General features: G+C 49.6%; 1 protein-coding gene across 9 annotated transcripts in view; it reads left to right on the top strand.

The window, feature by feature from the left end:
* Positions 1-11052, top strand: part of LOC144604409 (PHD finger protein 20-like) — a 57252-nt gene that overhangs the window by 1396 nt on the left and 44804 nt on the right. The window lies entirely within an intron of this gene.

The raw sequence follows: 11052 nt of genomic DNA, 5'->3' as shown, positions 1-11052 counted from the left end.
GGGGATGACGGAGGGGGGAGGGAACAGTAAAGAGGGAGGGAATAAGCGGCTTAGATGATAGTCACTGCCCCACAGATGAGCGGCTGCCCGGGGGCGGGGGGGAGGGGGGGGGGGAGGAGGGAGGGAGGAGCCCGGGGGGGGGGGGGGAGGAGCCCGGGGGGGGAGGGGGAGGGAGGAGCCCGGGGGGGGGGAGGGAGGAGCCCGGGGGGGGGGAGGGGGGGGGAGCCCGGGGGGGGGGAGGGGGGAGCCCGGGGGGGAGGGGGAGGGAGGGAGGAGCCCGGGGGGGAGGGGGGGAGGGAGGGAGGAGCCCGGGGGGGAGGGGGGAGGGAGGGAGGAGCCCGGGGGGGGGGGGAGCGGGAGGAGCCCGGGGGGGGGGGGGGGGGGAGGGAGGAGCCCGGGGGGGGGGGGGGGGGGGGGGGGAGGGAGGAGCCCGGGGGGGAGGGAGGGAGCCCGGGGGGGGGGGGAGGGAGGAGCCCGGGGGGGAGGGGGGGAGGGGAGGGAGGAGCCCGGGGACCGGCCACGTTTATTTATAACCCCCCCTCCTCTCCGGGTCTGAGTGTAGCAGCGGCCGGTGGGTGGATGGACATCACACTCTGCAAGCTCCACACGGGGGCAGCGAGCGCCCACACCCCATCGGGTCTCAGTCCTATTCCCTCCACTCCCACACCTCTGTGTCTCAGTCCCTCTACCCCACTTGTGTTTCAGTCCCTCCACTCCCACCCCTCTGTGTCTTAGTCCCTCTACCCCACTTGTGTTTCAGTCCCTCCACTCCCACACCTCTGTGTCTCAGTCCCTCTACCCCACTTGTGTTTCAGTCCCCTCCACTCCCACCCCCTCTGTGTCTTAGTCCCTCTACCCCACTTGTGTTTCAGTCCCTCCACTCCCACACCTCTGTGTCTCAGTCCCTCTACCCCACTTGTGTTTCAGTCCCTCCACTCCCACCCCTCTGTGTCTTAGTCCCTCTACCCCACCTGTGTCTTAGTCCCTCTACCCCACCCCTTAGTGTCTTAGTCCCTCTACCCCACCTGTGTCTCAGTCCCTCTACCCCACCCCTTAGTGTCTTAGTCCCTCTACCCCACCTGTGTCTCAGTCCCTCTACCCCACCTGTGTCTTAGTCCTCTACCCCACCTGTGTCTCAGTCCCTCTACCCCACCCCTTAGTGTCTTAGTCCCTCTACCCCACCTGTGTCTTAGTCCCTCTACCCCACCCCTTAGTGTCTTAGTCCCTCTACCCCACCTGTGTCTCAGTCCCTCTACCCCACCTGTGTCTCAGTCCCTCTACCCCACCCCTTAGTGTCTTAGTCCCTCTACCCCACCCCTTAGTGTCTTAGTCCCTCTACCCCACCTGTGTCTTAGTCCCTCTACCCCACCTGTGTCTTAGTCCCTCTACCCCAGGTCTTAGCCTCACACCGCCACCCCACCCACCCACCCACCCCCCCGCCCCCAGAGGGATCTACCACCCTCTGATGTCCAGACCACATCGACCCGATTTTGTTTTCCCCATCCCCTTCTGATAGAATAAACTTCCTGTCCCAGGGATTGCCCCAGTGAATCTCCTCACTGGCACTGCCTTCTACAAGGGTACAACCTTTTTTAAAGAAAGGGCAAAACGGAGCATCGGCGCCTGGAACAAATGTAGTAACAATTCCTCAGCTCTAAACTCCACCCCTGCTACAATGGAGGCCAGCGTGTTCCTCTCCTAACCCTGGAACTGCAATCCCCTCCCCACGCAACCCCCTCACCTCCCCACCCCCAACCCTCTCCCTGTGCACCTCCCCCAAAAACACACACCTCCAGATTCAGGAACGGTTTCTTCCCGGCTGTTATCAGGCAACTGGGACCATCCTATCAACAACTAGAGAGAGTGCCAGAGCTACCATCTATCTCATTGGAGACCCTCTAAGTCGTAAGGTCTAAAGGTCTATCTTTAATCAGACTTTACTGGACTTTATCATGCACTAAAAGTATACCCATTGTCATGTATCTGTACACTGAGGACCAGTTGATTGTAATGGTGTGTTGCATGTGTGCATGGTGTTGTAATGGGTGGGGCAATTACTGGATAAATCCAGAGGGCCATTTGGGAGGGGTGGGGGCGGCGAATCAATAGACAGAACACATGTATACAGAGAAGGCAATGGAGACTGGATGGTTTCCCCAGGGCTAGAGAAATGTAGATGTGTCCACGATAGTTTAATTTATTGTCACGTGTACCGAGGTACATTAAAAGGCTTTTTTGTTGCGTGCTATCCAGTCAGCTAAAATAATACACATGATCACAATCAAGCCGTCCACAGTGTACAGACACATGATAAAGGGAATAGTGTTTTTAGTGCAAGATAAAGTCTAATAAAGTCCCATTAAATATAGTTCAAGGGTCTCCAATGAGGTAGATGGGAGGTCAAGACTGCTCTCTAGTTGGTGATAGGATGGTTCAGTTTAATTTAGTTTAGAGATACAGTGTGGAAACAGGTCCCATGGCCAACCAGCGATCGCCCATACACTAGTTCTATCCTACACACTAGGGACAATTTGCAGAAGCCAATTAACCTACAAACCTGCACGTCTTTAGAATGTGGGAGGAAACCAGAGCACCCGGAGAAAACCCACGTGATCACAGGGAGAACGTAAAACTCCGCAGTACCCGCTGTCAGGATCGAACTCTGGTCTCTGGCGCTATAAGACAGAGCCGGTGTGGCACTGTGCCGCCGTGCCACACCAGTTGCCTGATAACAGCTGGGGAAAAAACTGTCCCTGAATCTGGAGCTATGCGTTTTTAAACGTCTGTACCTCTTGCCTGATGGGAGAGGGGAGAAGACCCTTCCCTTGGTTATGCTGGCCTTGGACAGGGCCATTGTGTAGTTGTGCCAAAGAAAAGCTGGATGCTTTCACTCAACCAATTAGAAGCACCAGCAATTGAGATCAAAATGGGGAACTCATGCCAGTGGATAAGCTGTGAAGAGAACTCATAGGATGGAAGCAGCCCATGGGTGTTGATCAATAAAACTGGGCCACATCCCATGACCCACGACTAGCCTGCAATGGCTGTCACTTTAGCTTTTAATTCAATTTATTATTGTCACGTGTACCGAGGTACAGTGAAAAGCTTTTCGTTGCGTGCTTTCCAGTCAGCGGAAAGGCTATACATGACTACAATCCCACCGTCCACAATATGCAAATACAGGAGAGAGAGAGAGAATAATGTTTAGTGCAAGATGAAGTCCAATTAAAGTTAGGAGTTCTCTAGTCGTTGGTATAAGAAAATAACTGCAGATGCTAGTACAAATTGAAGGTATTTATTTACAAAATGCTGGAGTAACTCAGCAGGTCAGGCAGCATCTCAGGAGAGAAGGAATGGGTGACGTTTCGGGTCGAGACCCTTCTTCAGACTGAAGAAGGGTCTCGACCCGAAACATCACCCATTCCTTCTCTCCTGAGATGCTGCCTGACCTCCTGAGTTACTCCAGCATTTTGTGAATAAATACCTTCTAGTTGTTGGTAGGATGGTTCAGTTGCCTGATGGCAGCTGGGAAGAAACTGTCCCTGAATCTGGAGGTGTGTGTTTTCACACTTCTGTACCTCTTGCCGGATGGAAGAGGGGCAAAGAGGGTGACCAGGGAGTGACTCGTCCGAGATTATGCTGGTGGTGTCGCCGAGGCAGCATGAGGTGTAGATACAGGCAATGGGTCGGTTTGCTTTGCTAGCTTGCTCTTTGCTGTGACAGTCAGACAGGGCTCGATTGGGCCAGCACCCGTCAATGCAGAGATAAGAAATGTTGATCAGTGTGCCTGTTACTTGGATAACAATCCTGAACTGCAGTGTTAGTTAAGTTTAGAGATACAGCGCGGAAGCAGGCCCTTCGGCCCACCAAGTCCGTGCCGACCATGATTCCCGTACACTACACTATCCTACACACTAGGGACAATTTAGAATCTTCACCAAAGCCTACAAACCTGCAATTCTTTGGAATGTGGGAGGAAACTAGAACACTCAGAGAAAACTCACGCGGGGAGAACGTGCAAACTCTGCACAGTCAGCACCTGTAGTTGTGATTGAACCTGGGTCTCTGAGGCAGCAACTCTACCGCTGTGCCACTGTGCCACTGTGCTCCCCCCCCCCCCCTCCCTCCCCTCAACTGTAGTTGAGAGTGTTGTGTGATCCCCCATGATTGAAAAGCACAATGATGTGTACACTTGCTTCATCATTATCAGCCCGGTTACATCTTGGGCTAGCGTGTGACAGGCAGTACATACAGGACGAGGCCCTTATAACAGAGATGGCCTCTTAGTCATGCGTCCTACCCTACCCACGTGTCAGCCCGTCAGACGTTCTTTCCGGGCATTTATGACATTTGTTCAGGAAGGGGAGAAAGTTAGAGAGAGGAGAGAAACAGAAGTGCTGGCTTTATAAGAAGTGGGTTTTGAGAATGGCAATAATTCATGACGTAACGTTCCTCTTTGTTTTTGAAACTCGATGCATGTAAATGGGCAAGTGTGCCGTAGCGTTTTACGCATGTTAAGTGTTTTATATTGTTGACACGAGAAGCTGCAGATGCTGGTTAACAAAAAAAAAAGAAACCGAGTGTTGGAGTAATTCAGCGGGCCAGGCAGCATCTCTGGAGAACGTGGATAAGTGACGTTTCAGGTCTGGAAAAGGGACCCGACACGAAACGTTGCCTGTTCGTGTTCTCCACAGATGCTGAAACACAGAACTGCAGAAACTGGAGACAAAGTGCTGGAGTAACTTTACTGCTGCACTTTGTGCATATTTTCTCTCCAGAGATGCTGCCTGTCCCGCTGAGTTACTCTGGGACTTTGTGTCATGTTTTAAGTGTTATATTACTGAAAGTCAGTGCCTTTGCTTTCCTGTTTGGTTGTGGCATTGGTGATTGGTATGAGAGTATTTGCATACATGATTGCCTCTGGATTGCATGAAAACATTTACTTGGAAGCAAGCTGTGGATTCAATGCCTGCAGTGTCTTCACCAACGGCACTGCAGTTGTTGTATGCTGTCTGGGTTTGGACACTGTAATGTGAAATCATTCTGCAGAAGCTGGACAGAATGCTGGCAGTTCTGTGTGTGGCCATTGTCAGTTTAGTTGGAAGAAGGGTCCCAACCAAGAATCAAGAGTCTTTTATTGTCATGTGTCCCAGGCAGAACAATGAAATCCTTACCTGCAGCAGCAGGACAGAATATAGTACTCTGCAAACAATATAATAAACAGGAAAACAAGTTCGATATACATGCACACTTATTTGGAGGTTGTAGTGTGTAATAGCCTGGTGGTTATGGGGAAGCCACTCTTCCTAAACCTGAATGTTACAGTCACCCCAAACGTTCCCTGTGCATTTCCCTCCACAGATGCTGCCTGACCAGCTGAGTTCCTCCAGAAGTTTGTTTTTCGATCATTTACCAGCTTATTGAAAATAGACACAAAAAGCAGGAGTATCTCAGCGGGACAGGCAGCATCTCTGGAGAGAAGGAATGGGTGACGTTTCGGGTCGAGACCCTTGTGCATTTACTCCAGCTTTTTGCATCTACAGTTTAAGCCAGCATTTGCAGTTCCTTCCTGCACAGATTATTGGTTTAAAATAGAGAATGGTCCTCCAGCATTGCTATTTTTTTTGGTCTGTTAGGATTTTGTAAAGCTCGCAGCAGTCAAAACCAGCTTCTTCCTCTTGAACCGTGCTGCGCAACCCCACGCCAGCAAATGCACTGCGGTTTTTTATGTAGAACACTGAGTGCTGGAGTAACTTGGTGGATAATCAGCATCTCGGGAGGACATGGATAGGTGACGTTTCATGTCTGGATCCTTCTGAGTCTGACTTGAAACATCACCTACCCATGTCCTCCAGAGATGCTGCTTGACACGCAGAGTTGCTCCAGTACTTTGAGTTCTCCGTGAGATTCCAGCCTCTGCTGTCCTTTGTATCTCATGCAATACTAAATACTTTGTAAAGGTCGCACTTATGTACAGGTCCCACCACTGATCTTTCGGCAACAGGTGCTCCTGCTCCTCCTTTAATCCGGACGAACGCACTTGAAATTCCCCCCCGCCCCCGGAAGTCCCCCGCCCGAAAATGTGGCGCTGAGGCCGGATGAGCCAGTCGATCGACCTCATCGGGGCTTCCACACTGTTTGTGCGTTGAATTTGCCCCCTGCGGCCGGGGCTCTGGAACACCGGCCTGCCAGAGCCGACGGATCCGCTCCCATAGACAACTTCCGAGGCCGACTTTGTGAGCCGGTATCTCCACCCCTGGGCAGCCTAGGCCGACCGTTTTGGTACCGTCGGACTCCTCTTTGAGGCCGTGACCTCCGTCAGCACAACAGATTGTCCAGGAAGGTGCCGGAACCAAGGGTGCTGGAAAATCGGTGGTGGGCCTGTATTTCGGTTTGTCCTATTATGTCTGGTTACTGAGTATTACTGATAACATTATATTACTGATGATTGTAGGTTTATTTGTAGTCTACTTGTACTAGTAAAGCTACAGCAGGCAAGAAGGTCATTGTTCCATTCCGGGTGCCTTGACAATTAAACGCTCTTGACCTGACTCTTGATATTCAAAGTCACTTAGTCAAGCAGTCAGCTGGATCTGGCATCGTGATTTCAGGGTACTTTCTGATCAAGCTAAAGATGATGTGGTCTGGGAGAACAACCCACTTGACAGCTCCATTGATTAGTTTATCTATTTGGTGATTTCACTGAAAGGCTTTGGTGAATTTATTCTTCTGAAAATGTATTCTTCTGAACGTCTTCTGGTCCTTGATTCCCCTACTCTGGGCAAGAGATTCTGCGCACCTACCTGATTTATTCCCCTCATGATTTTGTACACCTCTATAAGATCAACCCCCATCCTCCTGCGCTCCAAGGAATAGCAACCCAGCCTACTCAACCACTCCCTATAGCTGAGACCCTCTAGTCCTGGCAACATCCTCGTAAATCTTCTCTGAACCCTTTCAAGCTTGACAATATCTTTTCTATAACATGGTGCCCAGAACTGAACACAATACCCCACTAGCACTAGCACCTCAAAATGGGGTCTCACCAATGACTTATACAACTGCTACATGACCTCCCAACTTCTGTACTCAATACTCTGACTGATGAAGGCCAATGTGCCAAAAGCTTTTTTGACCGCCTTATCTACCTGCGACTAAACCTTCAAGGAACCATGCACCTGCACTCCTAGATCCCTCTGCTCTACCACACTCCCCAGAGACCTACCATTCACTGTGTAGGTCCTGCCCTTGTTAGACTTCCCAAAATACAACACCTCACCTCTCATTTAAAGGATGGCATCTGTATGTGCAGTAATACAGTGGAGTGTTGGCCTTGTTCATAATGCTCCAGTCTCCGGAGCAGGATTTGAACACATGGCCTTCCGATTCGGAATCAAGGGAGACCCAGCTGACTCTTACGTAACTGCCCTTCATTCGATGCGTTTGCTGGGAAGTCGCCCAGTTTTTACCATGACGTGTTGTAGAAGTATCAGTGTTTAGTTTGGGCTCTGGGCTCGTAGTCACCAAGCATTCGTGGCCAAAACAGTTCTCTTGTTTTTCATGCTGCCTCGGCAAGGCCACCAGCACAATCAAGGACTTGTCTCACCCCCCCCCCCCCCCAGGTCACTCCCTCTTCTCCCCTCTCCCATCAGGCAAGTGGTACAGAAGTGTGAAATTGCACACCTCCAGATTCAGGGACAGTTTCTTCCCGGCTGTCATCAGGCAACTGAACCATCCTATCAACAACTAGAGAGTGGTCCTCAGCTACCATCTACCTTATTGGAGATCTTCGAACTATCTTTAATCGGACTTTACTGGACTTTTATCTTGCACTAAATGTTATTCCCTTTATCTTGTATCTGTACACTGTGGATGGCTTGATTGTAATTGTATAATCTTTTCGCTGACTGGATAGCACGCAACCAAAAAGCTTTTCATTGTACCTCAGTACACGTGACAATAATAAATTGAACTATACTAAAAGCTAAAGTGACAGCCATTGCAGGCTAGTTGTGGGTGATGGAGTGTGGCCCAGTTTATTGATCAACACCTGTGGGCTGCTTCCATCCTTTGAGCCCTCTTCACAGCTTATCCACTGGCATAATAAAGTCAACTAATACTAATCTGGCACACTTGGTACTTTAGGGTAAGGCGCAGGCAGATTTTCCTGATTGCTAGATGTTAATCCATTTAACACAACAACACCTCCTCTAGTTTTCCACACGCAATCTGGAGGAACAGCACCTCTTATTCCACTTGGGTATCCAATGGTGTGAACATTGAATTCTCCCATTTTAAATAACTAACCTGCTAACAACCCCCTCCCTTCCCTGTGCCCCACCTGGATTTGCGCCCATTTCTCCCCGTCCCCTTCCACCTCTACCCTCTCCTCTTGCTTTACAAGTTTCACATTAATTTAGTGATCAGAGTGTAAACGGTCCACCGTGTCCTTGCCGATCAGTGATCACTCGTACACTAGTTCTATCGTACACACTGGGGACAATTTACAGAAGCCAATTAACCTACAAACCTGCGCGTCTTGGCAAGTTGGGAGATAACCGGAGCACCCGGAGAAACGCACACGGTCACGGGGAGAACGTACAAACTCTGTACAGACAAGCACCTGTGGTCAATATTTCATCTGTATCCACCTATCATTTGCCAGACTTTGCTTCTTCTTTGCTTCTCCCCCGCCCCCTTTCAGATTTGTTCTCTTTCTCATCCCCCTCCCTAATAATCAGTCAATTTCCCAAACAGAAATGTCACCTGTCTATGTTCTCCAGATAGGCTGCTTGACCTCCCGCATTCCTTTCTATAAACCAGCACCAGCAGTCCCTTTAGGCTTTAGAGATGCAGTGTGGAAACAGGCCCTTCGGCCCATCGAAGGTATTGTGGTGGCTCCCACGGGTCGGGCCATAGCACTACCGAATCCCTCGGCACGGGAATGGACCAGTCCAGGGGGGCGGCCCTTAGCTACGAGGATAAAGGGCGGGATTTTAGGCGCGCTCTCTCTCTGGCAAACTCGACTGGTCGAGAGACACCACAAGATAAATCCCTCCCGAGATACCTGGCTCCTCGCCTTTATTTCGGGCTTATCGACGCTCCACAGTAGACACAAAATTCTGGAGTAACTCAGCGGGACAGACAGCATCTCTGGAGAGATGGAATGGGCGACGTTTCGGGTCAAGACCCTTCTGCCCATCAAGTCCGGGCAAACCAGTGATCACCCTGTGCACTAGCACTATCTGACACACACTCAGGACAATTTACAGAAGACAATTAACCTACAAACCTGTACGTCTTTGAGTGTGGGGGAGGGAATCTGGAGCACCCGGAGAAAACCTGTCCAGTCACAGGGAAAAAGTACAAACTCCATACAGTCAGCGCCCATAGTCAGAATCGAACCCGGCTCTCTGGTGCTGTAAGGCTGAAACCATCACTGTGACACTGTGCTGCATTGTCCTTGGATCAACTCTTTTAATTCACTGTTTTTCTAAGTATAGTGGTCATACGTTTTTTGGTGAGATTAAAGGTAACCAGGGCCTTGGTGTTTTAGAAGGGAGCGTAGGAATCAACACCGACCGGTGAGCCAGAGGCTGAACCACAAGAGATTTCCAAGCAATTGGACAGTTTATCATTGGAGTTTTATTGTAGTGTGCTGTTTAAACAGATGGCTGAGCAAATAAACTTTGCAGTGGGATAGACTATCAATGAGTCTCCCTGCAAGTCCTGTCATCCACTCACTCATTGATTGAATCAAAGTCATAAAGTTGTACATAAAAGGTCCACCACCGATTTCCTGCCACCCTTGGTTCCAGATCCTTGCCGGTTATCCATTTTGCCGGACCAACCGAGGTCACGCAATAATTTTACAATACACCTCTGACCCAATAATTATAATTCATAAGTTATAGGAGCAAAATTAAACCGTTCGGCCCATCGTCTACTTCTCCATATCGTGGCTGATCTATCTTTCCCTCACAACCCCCATTCTCCTGCCTTCTCCCCATAACCCCTGACACCAATCAAGAATCTGTCAAACCCCACCTTTAATATAACCATTGACTTGTCTTGGCAATGAATTCCACAATTCACCACCCTCTGACTTAAAGAAATTCCTCTTCGTCTCCTTTCTAAAGGAACATCTTTTTATTTTGAGGCTATGGCCTCTGGTCCTAGACTCTCCCACTAGTGGAAATATCCTCTCCACATCCACTCTATCCAAGCCTTACCCCTCCTGTGGCTACACCATAGACTGCTAGAAACCTAAATAAAACAAATATCAAAGGTAAATTAAATGTGCTTACGCTTGACTCCATGACCGTCACTTGGTCCTTGCTTAGAAGCCGTAGCTAGGGGTTAAGGGCAGGCAAAATAAGCCAAGCATTGTACAAAACTGAGGGATCTCCACCAACAACTGCAGATGTAAACAAATAACTCCTTCAGGGAGGAGGGACACGTCCTACATGCAGCGCCATCTGTGGCCGCCCAGGGAATTTCAAGTCCTTTCTCAATTTTGTTCAGATTAAAGGAGGTGCCGGACTATTAGTTGCTGGAAAATCGGTGGTAGACCTGTAATGGAAGCGGGCTCGTCAAGTCCACACTGACCATCGTCCACCCATGTACACTACCTCTACATAATCCCACATATTCCCAACAACGCCTCCCAAATTCTGCCAAACACCAACATTGGGGTCATTCACTGCAGCTGGTCAATGTACAACCCACAGATCTTCTGTAGACATAGAGGACAGAGGTTTAAGCTGAGGAGGGAAAGAATAGTTCCTTTATTGTCATTGTAACATGAGCCATGTACAACGAAATTGTAAAATGTCAGCCAGTCAGTGCACCATTCAAACATTTCTAAAAGCTAACGATACATACAAGGTAAAATATTTTAAAAAAGATAAACAACTAAAATAAATATCATGAAAATAGCACGCATAAACACCCAACCCTACATCCTTCTGTCGATTTCACAGTCTCTTATTATGTATCGCCCCTGCGTTCCTTGGCGGCTACATTTAGTGCCTTTATAGCAGTGGGGTAAAA

Source organism: Rhinoraja longicauda, chromosome 22 (assembly GCF_053455715.1).
Source record: "Rhinoraja longicauda isolate Sanriku21f chromosome 22, sRhiLon1.1, whole genome shotgun sequence".
Taxonomy (NCBI): domain Eukaryota; kingdom Metazoa; phylum Chordata; class Chondrichthyes; order Rajiformes; family Arhynchobatidae; genus Rhinoraja; species Rhinoraja longicauda.
The sequence above is the reverse complement of the archived record's forward strand: the minus strand, read 5'-3'. Positions and strand labels throughout refer to the sequence as shown.